The following is a 19,646-nucleotide window of genomic DNA, read 5'->3' on the forward strand; positions in this document are numbered from 1 at the left end:
GCTGGCCACTGTCTCCCACATATTATCTGGCACTGCCCAGAAGCCGGCAAGGAGAGTGCTGATGGCATCCTGCAACTTTGCAAATGATGCTACATTCAAGATTAAGAAATGTGACCTTCACCAGCTGGGATAGGGCTCTCCTTTCATGACAGTACTCACCAGAGAGGATGGGCTCCAATATTACAGGATGATGCAGACTGTGCGCCAAATGGAGTTAAAGGCAGATCGGCTATATAAGCAGAAGGTTATCCGTGGTTTCTGTCACTTGTGTGATGGTCAGGAAGCTTGCTGTGTGGGCCTGGAGGCTGGAATAAATCCCAGCAACCACCTCATCATGGCCTTTCAGGCTCATGGCTTTACCTTCACTCAGGGCCTTTCTGTCTGTGAAATTCTCACAGAGCTTATGGGGTGAAGAGGAGGCTGTGCTAAGGGGAAAGGAGGATCAATACATATGTATGCCAATAACTTCTATAGGGGCAATGGCATCATGGGTGCTCAGGTGCCCCTGGGAGCTGGGATTGCCCTGGCCTATAAGTACAATGGGAAAGATGATGTCTGTTTGACTGTAAGTAGCTAAAGTGGTAGATGGTGTGGGCTCATCACGTATTAACATCAGAGATAGCCTGGGTAGGGATTCCAACTGTTCACTTTCAATGTTTCTTTTTAAAATTCAGTTAGACTTGAAAATAATGGCAATTCATTATTGTTTTATAAACTTTCTTTGAAAGCATTTTTATTGGTTAAATAAGTTAGGTCAAGAGCAGGTGTCCAGCTAATCTTCATATTAGAACTTTAAAGACTTGAGGAACTAATGATCTATGCCTCTCTAATGATTGAGTTGATCTCAATGTTTTCAGAATTGCCAAAGCACAGATGCATGTTAAAGAGATTAGGAAAAGAAAACAACCAAAAAAAGAGAAGCACATTGCAGTCAAATATGTCACATGTCTCTACATCTCAATAAGGATGATGACTCTTTTGTGCAGAGTTACATGTCACTGAAAAGCCTATGATCAAAAATAGTTGCTATGGTTGACAGGTGAGACCACAAAGTGGAAGAAGTCTAATCTTGAGCCACACATATGTTTGAGAAACATCCTAGTGACCATTTATTTACAGCAACAAGCTTGGTCATTCATTAGTAACCAAAGCAGGAAGAAGTCATCTGACATTAGTGTATACATTTATTCATTTCTACTTGAATTTACAAACTCTTGAAAGATTTAGTTGTTAGATGTCTATGCTTGTTCAGAAAATGATAAGTAAATTTTATTTAGAATATTATTAGTGAAGAAATTTAGTATATGTTATCATATACATTTTTCATATTTTCTTGAGGAGGATAGAACATTTATTATTAATCCTAGGGGCTGGCACTGTGGCATAATGGGCAAAGCCAGTGCCTGCAGTGCTAGCATCCTGTATGGGTGCCAGTTTGAGACTTGGCTGCTCCACTTCCAATCCAGCTCTCTGTTTTGACCTGGGAAAGCAGTAGATGATGGCCCAAGCCCCTGAGCCCCTGCAGCTGCATAGGAGACTGAGAGAAAGCTCCTGGCTTCTGGCTTCAGGTCAGCACAGCTCCGGCCATTGCAGCCAATTGAGGAGTGAACCAGCGGATGGAAGACCTCTCTCTCTGCCTCTCCTTCTATCTCTTATAACTTGACTTTAAAATAATAAATAAATCTTTAAAATATTATTAATCCTGACTATCAGCACTGCTGAACAGAGAGAGCTTGTTCAGTGTTTATGGATAGGGCTGTTGGGTGGGCTGGGCCCCTTTGCAGAGGCTGCTCTGGAATCAGGGTCAAGAATACCAAAGGCCGGTCACCCACTGAGTGGAAGCTGAGCCACGGGAGCCACTGGACCCGCCAGACCCGCCAGACCCGCCGGAGCTGCAGAGTCTGTGCACCAGCGCTGGAAGGGGGGTGAGACCAAAACCTCTTGGTAACCTGAGACATAGGCAGGGAAAGGCAGAAAGAGCCTTCAGAGAATAAGGCCTGAAACCCCATTGGGGAAAGTTCACCAGGCTGGCTGGAGGAGAGAAAATAATTGAATAAATAAGGGGAACCGGCATGGGCATTTAACCTCTCTCTCCACTCACCTTACAAAGCCTAGCAAGACAAAGGGCAGGTGCCATTTTACATAAGTAAAGCGGTGCACGCCATTTTGCATAGGTAAAGCAGGTGCCCCTCATTAGCCAAGCAGGAAAACCTGACTCTTGTAAGCAAATGAATACCCACAGGGGCCAGATTTCATACATCAACTACTCTCAATTCCACTCAGCTGTGTGGAATTACTTCCCGATTCAAAAAAAAAAAAAAAAAAAGAGCGAGCGAGAGCGAGCAAGAGAACAATCAGGGTGAATCACCTTTGGCACACCCTAAACCCTGTAGAAACAGAGCTCTCTGGCCACACCCATCACAGCCTCTAAGGATCCATCAAAAGCAGACAGTCCTCTTAATAAAGAGTCACAGTATAACGAGAAAAAAACAAATAATATCTCTAATATGCCAAACAAACACAAAGGCTGAGGTAACAAGAACAAGGAAGACACTATGACGCCCCCAAATGAAATAGACACCCCAATTCAAGATTATGAAGATGATGACATAGAAGAAATGCAAGAAGCAGATCTCAAAAAATTGATAAGAACATTAAGAAGTTCTCAAAAACAAATTCTCGAACTACAGAAATCCTTAATGGACAAGATAGAAAATCTCTCTCATGAAAAGGAAATATTAAGGAGGAATCAAAATTAAATGAAACAACTAGTAGAAAATGAAACTGTGATAGTGACGAGAAATCATAATGAAATGAAAAATTCAATAGATCAAATGACAAACACATTAGAGAGCCTTAAAAACAGAATGGGTGAAGCAGAAGAGAGAATATCAGACTTAGAAGACAGAGCACAGGAAAATATACAATCAAACCAAAGAAAAGAAGAGGAAATTAGAACTCTAAAAAATATTGTTGGGAATCCTCAGGATACTATTAAAAGACCCAACATTCGGGTTCTAGGAGTTCCTGAAGGCATGGAGAGGGAGAAAGGATTAGAAGGCCTTTTTAGTGAGATACTAGCAGAGAACTTTCTGAGTTTGGAGAAGGACAGAGACATCCTAGTACAGGAAGCTCATAGAACCCCCAGTAAACATGACCAAAAGAGATCCTCACCACGACACCTGGTAATTAAACTCACCACAGTGAAACATAAAGAAAAGATCCTAAAATGTGCAAGAGAGAAACGTCAGATTACTCTCAGAGGATCTCCAATCAGAATCACAGCTGACTTCTCATCAGAAACCCTACAAGCTAGGAGGGAATGGTGAGACATAGCACAGGTTCTAAGAGAGAAAAAATGCCATCCCAGAATATTATATCCTGCTAAGCTCTCATTTGTGAATGAAGGTGAAATAAAGACCATTCACAACAAACAGAAATTGAAAGAATTTGTCGCCACTCGTCCAGCTCTGCAAAAGATGCTTAAAGATGTGTTACACACAGAGACACAGAAACACGGTCATCAATATGAAAGAAGGGAAAGGAAGAAGACCTACCAGTAAAAGAGCATGGGAAGCTCAAAGCATATATTAGAACTTATCTTTGGCAAATGGCAGGGCAAAGTCACTATGTATCAATAGTCACATTAAACGTGAATGGACTTAACTCATCAGTTAAAAGACACCGATTGGCTGACTGGCTTAAGGAACAAAACCTATCTATTTGCTGCTTACAAGAAACACATCTTTCCAACAAAGATCCATACAGACTGAAAGTGAAAGGCTGGAAGAAGATATACCGTGCTAACAGAAATGAAAAAAGAGCGGGCGTAGCCATAAATATTACCACAAAAACTGTTAGGAGAGACAAAGAGGGATACTATATAATGATTAAGGGATCAATTCAACAGGAAGATATAACGATTATCAATGTATATGCACCTAATTACAGGGCACCGGTTTATTTAAAAGATTTGTTGAGGGACTTAAAGGGAGACTTAGACTCCAATACAATAATACTGGGGGACTTCAATACCCCACTCTCAGAAATAGACAGATCAACAAGACAGAAGATCAACAAGGAGACAGTAGATTTAAATGACACTATAGCCCAAATGGATCTAACATATCTACAGAACTTTTCATCCTACACAGAAAGCATTTACATTCCTCTCAGCAGTACATGGAACCTTCTCTAGGATTGACCACATACTAGGCCATAAAGCAAGTCTCAGCAAATTTAAAAGAATTAGAATCATACCATGCAGCTTCTCAGACTATAAAGGAATGAAGTTGGAAATTAGCAACTCAGGAATCCCTAAAGCATATGCAAATGCATGGAGATTGAACAACATGCTCCTGAATGAACAATGGGTCACAGAAGAAATTAAAAGAGAAATCAAAAAGTTTCTGGAAGTAAATGAGGATAACAGCACAACATACCAAAACTTATGGGATACAGCAAAAGCAGTGTTAAGAGGAAAGTTTATATCAATAGGTGCCTACATCAAGAAATTGGAAAGGCACCAAATAGATGAGCTTTCACTGCATCTCAAGGATCTAGAAAATCTGCAGCAAACCAGACCCAAATCTAGTAGGAGAAGAGAAATAATTAAAATAAAAGAAGAAATCAACAGGATTGAATCAAAAAAATTACAAAAAATCAGCCAAGTGAAGAGCTGGTTTTTTGAAAAAATAAACAAAATTGACACCACATTGGCACAACTAACTAAAAAAAGAAAAGACCAAATAAATAAAATCAGAGATGAAAAAGAAAATGTAACCACAGACACCAGAGAAATAAAAAGAATCATCAGAAATTACTACTAGGACCTATATGCCAGCAAACAGGGAAGCCTATCAGAAATGGATAGATTCCTGGACACATGCAACCTACCTAAATTGAACCAGGAAGACATAGAAAACCTAAACAGACTCATAACTGAGACAGAAATTGAAACAGTAATAAAGGCCCTCCCAACAAAGAAAAGCCCAGGACCAGATGGATTCATTGCTGAATTCTACCAGACATTTAAAGAAGAACTAACTCCAATTCTTCTCAAACTATTCAGAACAATCAAAAAAGATGAAATCCTCCCAAACTCTTTCTATGAAGCCAGCATCACCTTTATTCCTAAGCCGGAAAAAGATGAAGCTTTGAAAGAGAATTACAGACCAATATCCCTGATGAACATAGATGCAAAAATCCTCAATAAAATTCTCACCAATAGAATACAACAACACATCAGAAAGATCATCCATCCAGACCAAGTGGAATTTATCCCTGGTATACAGAGATGTTTCAACTTAATACTTTATCCCTTTTAGTATTTTTTTTGTTCTATTAATACTATTGGTTGAACTCTGTAATTAATACACAGTCATTATTAAGTGTTGAGATTTAAATGAAAAGTGATCTCTGTTAAATATAAGAGTGGGAATAACAGAGGGAGGAGATGTACACTTTGGAACATGTTCAACTGTACTTACCCCTAATGGTAGATTTAGAAACATGCCAGGGGATTCCAAATCAATCCCAGCAAGGTGGCATGTACCAATGCCATCTCACTAGTCCAAGTGATCAGTTTCAGTTCATAATTGATCATAATGAAAGGATTAAGAGTCAAAGGGATCACATAAGAAAGACTACTGTCTGGTAACGCTGGTAGAATTTAAAAGCAGGGAACCATACAACATGGGAAGCAGGATACACAGCAGACTCATAGAATGGCAGGTGTCTTGCTAAACAGCACTCTGGCCTCAGAATCAATCCTTAAGGTATTCAGATCTGGCAAAAAAGCCGATGAGAGGATTTCAGGCATGCAGAGCCAATACACTGTGCCAAAAATAAAGTGACCTAAATGAAAGATCTCTGTGAGTGAGATCCCAGCAGAAAGTATGAGCCATCAAAGAAGGAGGTATCTTACTGTGAAGGGAGGAGAGAACTTACACATTGACTATGGCCATGTCTAAAAAAGATCAGAGTTGGCAAACTCAAGAGGCTTCAATAGCCATGGTAGCTCATGACAAGAGCCTCAGGTGATTACTGACGTCATAAATAAGAGTGTCAATTGTTAAATCAACAGGAGTCATTGTGCACTAACTCCCCATGTAGGATCTCCATCCTTAATGTGTTGTACTATGTGAATTAACAGCATAACTAGTACTCAAACAGTACTTTATACTGTGTTTCTGTGTGTTTGTGCAAACTGTTGAAATCTTTACTTAGTATATACTAAATTGATCTTCTATATATAAAGATAATTGAAAATGAACCTTGATGTGAATGGGATGGGAGAGGGAGGGGGGGATGGGATAGCTGAGCATGGAAGGGAGCTTATGGGGGGAAAAGCCACTATAATCAAAAAGTTGTATTTTGGAAATTTATTTATTAAAAAAGGATAAAAAAACCCATCTGAATTCTCTGATGTATGACAGATTTGTGACAAATGACTTTTTTGCACTATTAATATTTATAAGCTTTTTCCGTGACATGAGTCCCTGTTGGATAAGATGTGATTCCCAGCATAAGATTTGTCATACTTACATTATTTGAGAGAAAACTCTTTGACATGCATTATTTTGTTTATTTATTTTTTAGACAGAGTTAGAAAGAGACAGAGACAAGGGTCTTTCTTCTATTGGCTGCTATGGCTGGAACTATGCCAATCCGAAGCCAGGAGCCAGGTGCTTCCTCCTGGTCTCCCATGCGGGTGCAGGGGCCCAAACACTTGGGCCATCCTCCACTGCCCTCCTGGGCCACAGCAGAGAGCTAGACTGGAGGAGGAGCAACCTGGACTAGAACCCGGCACCCATATGGGATGCCGGAACCACAGGCAGAGGATTGACAAAGGGAGCCACGGCACTGACCCCTCATTATATTCTCAGTCTCTCTTCTGTTCAAATTCCATGATGGATTATGAGGTATGACCTATGACAAAAAGCTTTCCCACATTTATTTCATTCATGAGATCTCCACTTTGTGAATTCTCTAATGTTGTACCTGAGATTTTGGCAAAGCTTTCCAACACTCATTACATTCATAAGATTTCTCCCCCATGTGAATTCTCTGATGTCTTATAGGGTATGACATCTAAGCAAAGGATTTTCCACATGATTACTTTCAAAGGCTTTTTTCCCTGTACAAATTTGATAATGTGCAATGAGGGCTAAATTATGGTAAAAGGCTTTGTGAATCATTACATTCGTAAGATTTTTTCCCATGTGAATTGTTATGATTGATGAGGTATGATTGGCACCAAAGGCATATCCACACTTATTATAATCTTATTGTTCTCCCTGGATGAATTCTGATATTTGATAAAATGAAACTTGCATAAAAAGGCAATTGTGTGCAAAATTCCCTGTATGAATTCTAGATGTTTTTAGTTGTGAATGATATCAAAAGGCTTTCTACCATCATTATTCATGACATTTCTCCCCTTGTGAATTCTCTGATGCTTTCTGATGTTTGACATATGACCAAAGGCTTTTGCACAGTCATTGCCATCATAAGGTTTCTCTCCTGTGACTTCTCTGTTTACTGTGTTCTGAACTGCACATAAAGGCTTTTCCATAGTCATTACATTCATAAGGTTTCTCCCGTGTGGCTTCTCTAATGATTTACAAGGCTTGACTTTTGGCCAAAGGCTTTACCATGGTCATTGAATTCAGAAGGTTTGTCCCTTGTGTGAATTCTCTGATGACTTATGAGGTTTGACTTCTGGCCAAAGGCTTTTCCACAGTCATTACATTCATAGGGTTTCTCCCCTATGTGAATTCTCTGATGGTTTATGAGGTGTGCCTTCTTGACAAAGGTTTTCCTGCAGTCATTGCATTCATAAGGTTTATTCCCTGTGTGAATTCTCTGATGTAGGATGAGATCTGACTTCCACCTAAAGGATTTTCCACACTCATTACATTCATAAGGTTTCTCCCCTGTGTGAATTCTCTGATGACTTATAAGGTTTGACTTCTGGCCAAAGGCTTTTCCACACTCATTGCATTCATAAGGTTTATTCCCTGTGTGAATTCTCTGATGACTTATGAGGTTTGTTTTATAACCAAAGGTTTTTCCACATTCATTGCATTCATAAGGTTTCTCCCCTGTGTGAATTCTCTGATGTTTAATCAAATGTAACTTCTGGTAAGTGGCTTCTCCATGTTCATTAAACACATGAGGGTTTTCCACAACATCAGTACCATGATGGATGGTATGGCAGGATTTATAACTGAATGATTTTCCCCAAGGCTTACATGCATAGGGTTTCTTCCCTATAAGCGGTCTATGATTAATTTTAAGATGTGATTGGTCAATGACAGGTTCCAAAGAACTAGTATATTCATAAACTTTCTCTTTTCTGGGACTTTGTTGATGCATACTGAGGTTAGAATTTTTATGGAAATCTTGTTCTATTTGAGTTGTCTTGCCAATAGTGGAGTTGATGTAATACTTTCTACCATAAAATGCCTCTCAGATTTACAAAATATATATTTTCCTTTTGAAGACATTCCCTTGTCCAGTTGGTTCAAAAGCCTGTTGCACAGTCTGCATTTTGTGCTGTTGATTAAGAGCCTCACAGAACTGGAGAGCGTTCCCAGGTAACTTAGTAGCATCAAATTTTTCTTCAGTTTGTAGTTGATCAGGCCCACAGTGGGGATGCACATTGTAACATATATTGTATTCTTCAGGTTTCATTCCTGAATAGATTCTCTTTTTGATACTCAGTTTTGGAATATGGTTTAAACTCAAATGAAGTGTTTTTCTTAATTCAAGGATGTTGGGAGTTGATGTCTTATTATTTTTTGTAACATCCTGATTCAGATTTTTGTCCTGACTTTTCTGGTTTTTCCTAATCAGGTCATCCCTTTTCATGGCAACTGAAGTGAGAAAAAAATAATGTTGTCAATAAATCAAATATAATTGTTTCTCCTGACATACTCATGTAAAAGGAATGAAGTTACTTGTATTTAAGAGGGATAGAATTAACAAAATGAATACAAATCACTGCTTGGAATGTCTGCATCCAAAAACAGTGCCAGTTTCAGCCCAGGCTACTCTGCTTCAAATACAGCTCTCTACTAATGTATACTATGGGGCAGCAGATAATGGTTCTTGTGCTTGGGACCCTGTGATATATCAGATTAGAATAGTTGGAATGCCAGGCTTTTGGCTTCAAATTAGTCAGACCTAACTGCTGCAGGTATCTGGGGAGGTAGCTAATAGGAAATCTCTTGCTCACTGTTTCTCCTCTCACTGACTTTCTGCCTTTCACAAAGATGAAACACCTATATAAGATTTTTAAAAAAGGACATATGTTTAGTAAAAATAATCAGCTATTACCTAGAAATCAATTTTTCCCTGTCCTATTCTTTCCAGTTCATTTTTATAAAATTGTCTGTTTTGTACTTCTCTGGTATTTCAACCATCAAGATGGGAAACTTTTACTGGATCATTTTCTTGCAAGTGGAGAAGAGTGAAATTATCTGTATTCCAAGCAGGATCACATTTAAGGGACAAGATTTGCATCTGTGGTTGTCTCATTTTCTGTCTTCCCGGGGAAACAGCATTTGTGGGATTTTTCTAATGAAAAACTGTTTTATCTGCACTCTATTACAGTTTCCCCTTATTTCTAAGGAAACCTGACATCCTCAGCTTCTGAGAACTACAACAGTTGCAGAAAGTTCCAATGTACCACCTTCGGTATACATTCACAACAATTTAAAGAATTCGTTTCTGCAGACCACAATCTGCTCAATTTCATGAAAATTATTTCTATCTCATTGTGAAGATGTCAACCCTGGTTTCCTCCTTTCATTTCTTTCTATGAACAATCCTCTGTGATAATATGTGACTCTGGAGGTTTTGATCAGTTGTTGATTTTCCCATGAAACTTCATTTCCTTTGCCTTCACCAGAGATACTGATCTCCATAGATACTGTAGAATAACTGTGTCTGAAGTAAGACTTGGGAAAGTAAGACTCATGGAAAGAGCACCACTCAACATCTGCTACACTGCTTCTTCCTTGGCCTCCCTGCCCAAAATGTGCAGACTGACCTGGAAGGCTCTGATGTGGGCATTCTTCCCCCATCCAGGGCTCTGCACATCTCTTCCCTCTCTTACTCCCACTCTTATATTTACAATGTTTCAATTTGAATTCCTTTTCAGATGGTAGATATTCAGATTCTCCATGGACAAATTCTATACCCGTCTTTCATTAAACTTTATAAATACTGCTCACTTATTTGTCAAATACTGAGAAAATGTTACCACTGGGCATGTGATGAGTGTCACTCACCCATGGAGGACAGGCTGCTGTAGGTCTCCAGCATCACATCCCTGTACAGGATTTTCTGAGCTTGGTTCATGTTCTGCCATTCCTCCCAGGTAAAGTACACAGCCAGCTCTTCAAATGCTATCATCACCTGTGATAGAACACTCTTGGTCATCATGTCAACTCTGTCATATAACAATGACAGTTGCATATCTTCTACATGGGTATGGAAGAAGAAGGAAGGATGCTATTTCATTTCAGATTTGTTGAGCATTTGGACAGCCACACAGAAGCATTCAACAGGGGGTCAAACATACGGTATAAAGGCTGGGGAAAATGCCCAAGTTGGAGGGAAACAGGAGTTTCAGCTCAAAAGGCCAGACTATGTCAATGGCCATTGCACAGTAGGTTGAAAGGGAGACAACGTTCACTCTGGAATGAGCAATGTTCAGAAGAATGTAGAAGTATTCAGGGAAAAAGAAAAGAAACCAACAGGAAGCTATGAAGGGATTGAACAGAGAAGAATTTCCAGGAAAACACTATACACAGTCAATGCAATTATGGCAGAGAAAAAAATGTTTTAGAAGAGACAGTAAGCATTTAACTTAGTGTTTATGATGCTAGCTCAGATACTCTATCTCTACATCAAATTTCCAAAGTTGGATTTCAGTGCCAGCTCCAGTTTCCAGCTCTCAGCTAATGCAGAACAGGGGAAGGAATGTTGATGCCAAGCAAGAGGAAGGCCTAAATTTTATTCTTGACTCTTGGCTTCAGTTGTGCCCCACCCCTGCTTGATATGATTATTTAGGCAGTAAATGGGTGCATGGGAGCTCTCTAGCTTTCTCTCACTCCATCAACTTCTTTCTCTATCAAGCTCATAAATATTTTTAAATAAGGGAAGATGTCGCTCACCGTCTTCATGGAGGAATGACACTAAACCCTGCCTAGGCTTCATATCCGAGTCACGGCACCATTATGTCGCTCCCCCTCTTCGTGGAGGAATGACACAGGACCCTGCGTTGTTCTTTGGTCTGCTCAGCCCTCCCCAGGTTTGCTGCTGGTTCTTCCTGGGTTGGCTACCGACCCTTCCACCTCTGTGGAAGGGCGGTTCCCCCTGCCACTTTCCCCACTTCCGCGGGGGAGCGGCACACCGCCAGCCGGCTCTCTCGGGGGCTGCTCAGGTGTTCCTTCAGATAGATGTTCCTGGTGCATGTTGTCTCTCTCCTCCTTTATAGTCCTCTTCCACCAATCCCAACTCTGCTACCCACATGCCGAGTACACTGCTCTCCTCCAATCAGGAGCAGGTCCTGCTGTTTATTGGTTGAACTGGAGGCAGCTGTGTAGAAGCTGTTTCCTCCTCTCCCAGCGCCATATTGTGGGAGAGCAGATGCATAGAATAAGTCTTAATTCCAATAACAGTATAGTCCAAGTTGCTCCCCACAGATCCCCCTTTCTTTTTATTTTTGGCGTTGATATGCGCCTGTCTTCGGTGCCCCGCGGCGCACACTCTGCTCTGCTTGCTGGAGTTGCCCACAGGTGCTTACAAGCCCTACCAATCAGGCAAACCAAATCCAGGTCCTCTCTTTGCCATGTTGTGATGAGGTTTTTAGGCGCTGATGCGTGCCTGTGTTCGGTGCCCTGTAGCGCATGCTCTGCTCTGCTAGAACTGCCTGCAGGTGCTTACAAGCCCTACCAATCAGGCAAACCAAATCCAAGCCTTCTCATTGCCGTATTGTGGGGAGACTTATTGATGTTGATTTGTGGCTATCTTCGGTGACCTGCAGCTCATACTCTGGTTGAGCTGCCTGCTGGTGCTTATCGCCTACTCAGGCAGACCGAATCCAAGCTCTCATTGCTGTGTTGTGGGGAGGCCTTATTTTTCTCTATTTCTCTATCTCCGGGCATTCCTATTTCTCCTATTTTATTTCTATCTGCCAGCATTCTTATTTCTCTCATTTTACTTCTAAACTTGTTTCTCTTATCCCCGCGGCTTCCCAGTGCCCGCCCCGAGGCTGCTTCTCAGCGCCTCGCCCCGCGGTGGCTTCCCGGCTCTGAGCCACTTCCCGGCTTCGCGCGCTCTCCGCAGTCTCCACGCCCCTTCGCGCCCGCACCATGGCCTTTGCGCTAGCCCCACGTTAACTATCTACTTGCGCCCCGTGTGCGCTCTCCCCACTTGTGCCCCACACACTCTCTCTGCGCGCAGCAGCTTCCGCAAATCACACAGCCTAGCTCATGTTTCCGCCACCGGTATTCAGTCTAAGTTCCCCGGGCTAACCTGGAGAATTCAACCTAGCTCACGACTGCGCCTTTCGGTTTGGCTTCCCGTCTTTTGCTCCCTGGGCTAATCTGACGGATTCCAACCTGGCCCACGTCTCTGCCTCTGGTTCCAGATTTTCACCCCTTGTTCCCCGGGCTGATTTGACGAATCCCAAGCTAGCTTACGTCTCCGCCTCAGCCTGCCCCCATGGCTACATCCTCCCTAACATATTTTTCTCTACCAGGTATGTTTCCTAACTTTTCTTCCAACAATATTCCTCCCTCATTTCTCCTGGCTTCTCCCCACAGTCCGTATCCAAGTCTGTTCTAGCTTTCACTTTCACTTTCAACCTTAGAGATTTCTCCCAGCTTCTTTCCCAAAGTCCGTATCCGAGTCTATGCCTAGGCTTTCAATAGCTTCTTCCGGCACCTTTTCCATCCGGCTTTTCCCTAGGCTCTTTGCTAGTCTCTCTCTCTGGTATTTTCCCACTTCTTCCTGTTTCTTCCCTCCTAAGTTTCCTATCCGAGTCACGAAACCATTATGTCACTCCCTGTCTTCGTGGAGGAGCGACACAGGATCCTGCCTAGGCTTCATATCCGAGTCACGGCACCATTATGTCGCTCCCCCTCTTCGTGGAGGAACGACACAGGACCCTGCGCTGTTCTTTGGTCTGCTCGGCCCTCCCCGGGTTTGCTGCTGGTTCTTCCCAGGTTGGCTACCGACCCTTCCACCTCCGTGGAAGGGCGGTTCCCCCTGCCACTTTCCCCACTTCCGCGGGGGAGCGGCACACCGCCAGCCGGCTCTCTCGGGGGCTGCTCAGGTGTTCCTTCAGATAGATGTTCCTGGTGCATGTTGTCTCTCTCCTCCTTTATAGTCCTCTTCCACCAATCCCAACTCTGCTACCCACATGCCGAGTACTCTGCTCTCCTCCAATCAGGAGCAGGTCCTGCTGTTTATTGGTTGAACTGGAGGCAGCTGTGTAGAAGCTGTTTCCTCCTCTCCCAGCGCCATATTGTGGGAGAGCAGATACATAGAATAATTCTTAATTCCAGTAACAGTATAGTCTGAGTTGCTCCCCACAGGAAGAGGTTCAAGAAAAAATAGAAAGTAGCTCTTTCTTTTCCTGTAATTATTCTACTCATAAACATTTAAAGAACTGAAATAACATTATAACAAATTAAAGTAAAATCAAATGAATTATTTACTCAAGAACAGACCTTGAGAAATTCTGCAGTATAATCTGCATTTGTGACTGAGGGAAATGCAGAGAGATTTGTTTGAGAACCTGCAGTAGGCACCAGCATTGTGGTGCAGCAGGAAAGCCTGCACTGTCCACTTGCAATTCAGGTAACCCATGTGGACCGACAATTTGAGTCCTTGGTGCTCCACTTCCAAGGTTATGGGAGACCCAGATAGAGTTCCAGGCTCCTGGCTTTCACCTGGCAAACTACTGTGATCATTTTGTGAATGAACCAGTAGATGGAAGGTATCACTTTCTCACTACCCATCCCACCCTATCTCTATTTGCCTTTCAAATAAATAAGTAAATAAATAAATCTTTGGGCCGGCGCTGTGGTGCAGCAAGTTAACACCCTGGCCTGAAATGCTGGCATCCCATATGGGCGCTGTTTCTAGACCCAGGTGCTCCACTTCTCATCAGGCTCTCTGCTATGCCTTGGAAAGCAGATCTGGCCCAACACCTTGGGCCCTTGAACCCACATGGGAGACCCAGAAAAAGCTCCTGGCTCCTGGCTCGGAACAGCACAGCTCTGGGCATTGTGGCCAACCAGGGAGTGAATCAGCGGATGAAGATCTCTCCTCTGCCTCTTTCTTTCTCTCTCTCTGCCTCTCTCTCTGTGTAACTCTGACTTTCAAATAAATAAATAAATTCTTAAATAAAATCTTAACATATAAAATAACCTGCAATAGATTTTTTCCTCACACAGCCCTTATGCTATCTCTGCATCAAATTCAGTTCCCCAAATTATTAAGGACTGCATTATTCTAACAATTAAAAAATAAATGGAACTGATTTGTGTTTTAGCACTAGCTAAGTCTTACCATTGCAGAATGTTCAGTGTTTATTTCCAGGGTGGTACTGAAACACTGCCAATACATCACCTATATAACAATAAAGACTGTATTGGACATAGTGACTCCCAATTTAGAACATTATCGTTGAAGCCTCATTTGAAAATATAACAAATATGTATTTTGCTATGGCAACAGAAAGATGATACCAAATTACCTTATCTTAGATTAATGCAATGCTTGATAGTCATGACAAATTCATCATTCATCTTATTTTTATATATTCCCTGAGAATAAAATTTATCTTTAATTTTCCATTTTCATTCATAAATTATTATAAATCTAAAAAGAAAACTGACAGTAACCTGAGAATAATTAAAAAAAAAACCACTTACAGGGGTCAGTGCTATTGCACAGTGGGTTAAAGCCCCAGTCCTCAGAGCCAGCATCCCATATGAGTGCCAGTTTGAGTCCTGGCTTCTCCACCTCAAATCCTGCTCCTGATAATACAAGTGGGAAAGTACTGGAGGATGACTTAAGTGTGTGGACCCATGCAACTATGTGGGAGACGCAGAAGAATCTCCTGCCTCTTGTCTGTAGATTGGCTCAGCTCTGACCATTGTGGCCTTTTGGGGAATGAACCAGCACATGGAAGACTCTCTTTCTCTCTCTCGCTCTCTTTTCCTAGCACTCTCTGTGACTCTGTCTTTCAAATGTATAAAATAAATATGTTTTAAAAAGTACACAATTAGCAGCTGATGTATTAATTTTCTTTGAAATATCTGGAGGTGCCCTGAATCTGGAAGAAAACATGAATGCAAGTATTTAAAAGAAAATTTCTTGGCTTTCCTTCTACATTGCACTGTAGAAAAAGGAGTGATAGAATGAATAAAGAATCATGAATACATAAATAGAGAAAATGTCAACTTCACCATGGAGGAGTAAGCGTTTAAACATGGAAATATATAGGCAAGTGCACCCACCTCTATTAAGTGGCAGAGATTAACCAGAAGTTATCCTTGGTTTAATGAAAGCATTGCCAAAATTTTATTAAATGATAACGTAACAATAACAAAACAGTAAAACTTTGTTATTCAAATAAATTATGTTCAGTAAAATTTACACTAATGAAAGTTATTTTGGGGACTGGCACTGTGGCTTAGCAGGTAAAGCTGCTGCCTGTATCACATATGGGTGTCGGTTTAAATCCCAGATGCTATACTTCAGATCCAGCTCTCTGCTATGGCCTGGGAAAGCAATAGAAGATGGCCCAGGGGCAGAGCCAAGATGGCAGAATAGTGAGGGCGCGTGCCAATAGTCCGGGAAAATTTAGTTTAGTGAAAGTGGATTTATGGTAGCCTCAGAGGGAGGATCGGGAAAAAAATTGCAGAGGAAACTCTTCTGGATCAAGTGGCTGTGACTCGGAGGACCTACTGGGAGAACAAGGTCACCCACCAGAGAACAAGGTCGCCCACCGCGTGGAAGCCGAGCCCTATGAGCCGCAGGGTCTGCGGGCCAGTACAGGAAGGGGAGTGGATGTCACACAGACACAAGCGAGGAGAGTTGGGACGCCCAGGGCTCCGAGTCCACACATTGGTGCTGGAAGGGGAGGTGAGCTCAATAACCTGAGACTTTAGCGGGGAAACAGCAGTCAGAATCTAGAGGGGAGTGGGAAAGTGCACCAGACTGACTCCAGGAGAGAAGGAAAAAAAGGTGGGGGGTTTCTCCGCAAGGCTGCAAGACTGCAAGGCCTGCAAGAGTTTGCAAGAGTTTGTAAGAGTTTGCAAGAGACAAAGAGCAGGCAACCTCTCTGGATTTACATAACAACAGGGGAGAGCTAAGGAACTGAGTCACTACAATTCAGTAGCCTAGGCAACCCAGTGGGAGTCCAGAGGAGAAACAGAGCCTGCACAGACTTTTTGGGTAGAAGCCAGAGATCGGAAGCTAATTACCATCAATTCTGCACAGCCGTGCGGTGCGGTATTATTTACCCCCTGAATAAATTAAATAAATAAATAAATAAATAGAGATTTACCACGCATAACCTCAGGGTGTCACCTTTGCACACCCGTAACCCAGAAGAACCAAGCAGAGCTCTCAGGCCACACCCATCTCAAGCCTCCAAGGCTCCTCCAACAGCAGGCAGTCCACTTAACACAGACATAGTATAAAATAAAAAAAAATTAAAAAAAAAAGAAACGCACAGTGACGAAAAAAGAATTAACTATGCCAAGCAACAAACACAGAAATCGAGGAACAAGATCAACGATAACACTATGATGCCTCCAAATAAACAAAACACCCCAAGCCAAGATTATGAAGATGATGAGATAGAAGAAATGCAAGATACGGATTTCAAAAAATTTATGATAAGAACATTTACAGGTTTTCAAAAGCAAATCCTTGAACTACAGAAATCCTTATTGGACAGGATTGAAAATCTCTCTCATGAAAATGAAATTTTAAGGAAGAATCAAAATGAAATGCAGAAACTAGTAGAACAGGAAAGTGTGATAGTGAAGAGCAATCAAAATGAAATGAAGAGCTCAATAGATCAAATGGCAAACACATTAGAGAGCCTTAAAAACAGAATGGGTGAAGCAGAAGAGAGAATATCGGACTTAGAAGACAGAGACAGGAAAACATACAGTCAAACCTAAGAAAAGAAGAGGAAATTAAAATCAACTATTGAGATTGCATCAAATTGAGAAGTTTCTGTACTGCAAAAGAAACAGTCAGGAGAGTGAAGAGACAACCGACAGAATGGGAAAAAATATTTGCAAACTATGCAACAGATAAAGGGTTAATAACCAGAATCTACAAAGAGATCAAGAAACTCCACAAAAACAAAACCAACAACCCACTTAAGAGTTGGGCCAAGGACCTCAATAGACATTTTTCAAAAGAGGAAATCCAAATGGCCAACAGACACATGAAAAAATGTTCAAGATCACTAGCAATCAGGGAAATGCAAATCAAAACCACAATGAGGTTTCACCTCACCCCAGTTAGAATGGCTCACATACAGAAATCTACCAACAACAGATGCTGGCGAGGATGTGGGGAAAAAGGGACACTAACCCACTGTTGGTGGGAATGCAAACTGGTCAAGCCACTATGGAAGTCAGTCTGGAGATTCCTCAGAAACCTGAAGATAACCCTACCGTTCGACCCAGCCATCCCACTCCTTGGGATTTACCCAAAGGAATTTAAATTGGCAAACAAAATAGCGGTCTGCACCCTAATGTTTATTGCAGCACAATTCACAATAGCTAAGACCTGGAACCAACCTAAATGCCCATCAACGGTAGACTGGATAAAGAAATTATGGGATATGTACTCTTTAGAATACTATACCACAGTAAGAAACAACAAAATCCAGTCATTTGCAACAAAATGGAGGAATCTGGAACACATCATGCTGAGCGAAATAAGCCAGTCCCAAAGGGACAAGTAACATATGTTCTCCCTGATTGGTGACAACTGACTGAACACCAAAAAGGAAACCTCCTGAAGTGAAATGGACACCATGAGAAACGGTGACTTGATCAGCATAGCCCTGACTGTTAATGAACAACTTAATACATTATCCCTCTTAGTAGTTTTTTCTGTCTGTTCTACTTAATATGACTGGTTTAATTCTGTAATTAATACACAGTTAATCTTAAGTGTTGAAATTTAACTGAAATGTGATCCCTGTTAAACATAAGAGTGGGAATAAGAGAGGGAAGAGATGTACAATTTGGGACATGCTCAGGCTGACTTGACCCAAATGATAGAGTTAGAAACATACCAGGGGATTCCAATTCAATCCCATCAAGGTGGCATGTACCAATGCCATCTCACTACTCCAAGTGATCAATCTCAGTTCACAATTGATCATAAGGAAAGGACTAAGAGTCAAAGGGAGCACATAAACAAGTATAGTACCTGCTAATACTAACTGATAGAATAAATAAAGGGGAGAGTGATACAACATGGGAAGCGAGATACTCAGCAGAGTCATAGAATGGCGGATGTCCTAAACAGCACTCTGGCCTCAGAATCAGCCCTAAAGGCATTCGGATCTGGCTGAAAAGCCCATGAGAGTATTTCAGGCATGGAAAGCCAAAACACTCTGGCAAAAAACCAAACCAAAACAAAACAAAAAAAAACCCTAAATGAAAGATCTCTGTGAGTGAGATCCCAGTGGAAAGAACAGGTCTTCAAAGAAGGAGGTACCTTTCTCTGAAGGGAGGAGAGAACCTCCACTTTGACTATGACCTTGTCTAAACAAGATAAGAGTCAGAGAACTGAAAAGGCTTCCATAGCCTTGGAAACTCATGACTGGAGCATGGGGAGATTACTGAGGCCATAAACAGGAGTGGCAATTTGTAAAGTCAACAACAGGAGTCACTGTGCACTTACTCCTCATGTAGGATCTCTGTCCTTAGCGTGCTGTACATTGAGACTTAATGCTATAACGAGTACTCAAACAGTATATTTCACTCTGTGTTTCTATGGGGGTGCAAACTGTTGAAAGCTTTACTTAATGTATACTAAACTGATCCTCTGTAAAAAAAAAAAAAAAAGAAATTATCAACTCCCAACTTGACTCTCACTGGGATTAAACATGACAATAGGTCTGATCTGATTTCATCATCATTTAAAAAATCATCTATTATTTTTCACTTTATGTTTCTGTGTGGGAGCAAACTGTTGAAATATTTTCTAAATGTATACTAAACTGATCCTCTGTATATAAAGAGAATCGAGAATGAATCTTGATGTGAATAGAAGGGGAGAGGGAGTGGGAGAGGAGAGGGTTGCGGGTGGGAGGGACGTTATGGGGGGGAAGCCATTGTGGTCCATAAGCTGTACTTTGGAAATTTATATTCATTAAATAAAAGTTAAAAAAAGAAAATACATGTAAAAAAAAGAAGAGGAAATTAGAAATCTAAAAAATATTGTTGGGAATCTACAGGATACTATTAAAAAAAACAACATTCGAGTTCTAGGAGTTCCTGAAAGCATGGTGGAGAGAGAGAAAGGATTAGAAGGCCTTTTTAGTGAGATACTAGCAGAGAACTTTCCAGGTTTGGAGA

General features: G+C 41.4%; 1 long non-coding RNA gene across 2 annotated transcripts in view; it reads left to right on the top strand.

Moving 5' to 3' along the window:
- The window catches only part of LOC138846303 (uncharacterized), a 145,836-nt gene that overhangs the window by 105,419 nt on the left and 20,771 nt on the right, over window positions 1-19,646 (top strand). The window lies entirely within an intron of this gene.

The sequence above is a fragment of the Oryctolagus cuniculus genome, chromosome 17 (assembly GCF_051225735.1).
Source record: "Oryctolagus cuniculus isolate XC-2025 breed Fujian yellow rabbit chromosome 17, ASM5122573v1, whole genome shotgun sequence".
Lineage (NCBI taxonomy): Eukaryota > Metazoa > Chordata > Mammalia > Lagomorpha > Leporidae > Oryctolagus > Oryctolagus cuniculus.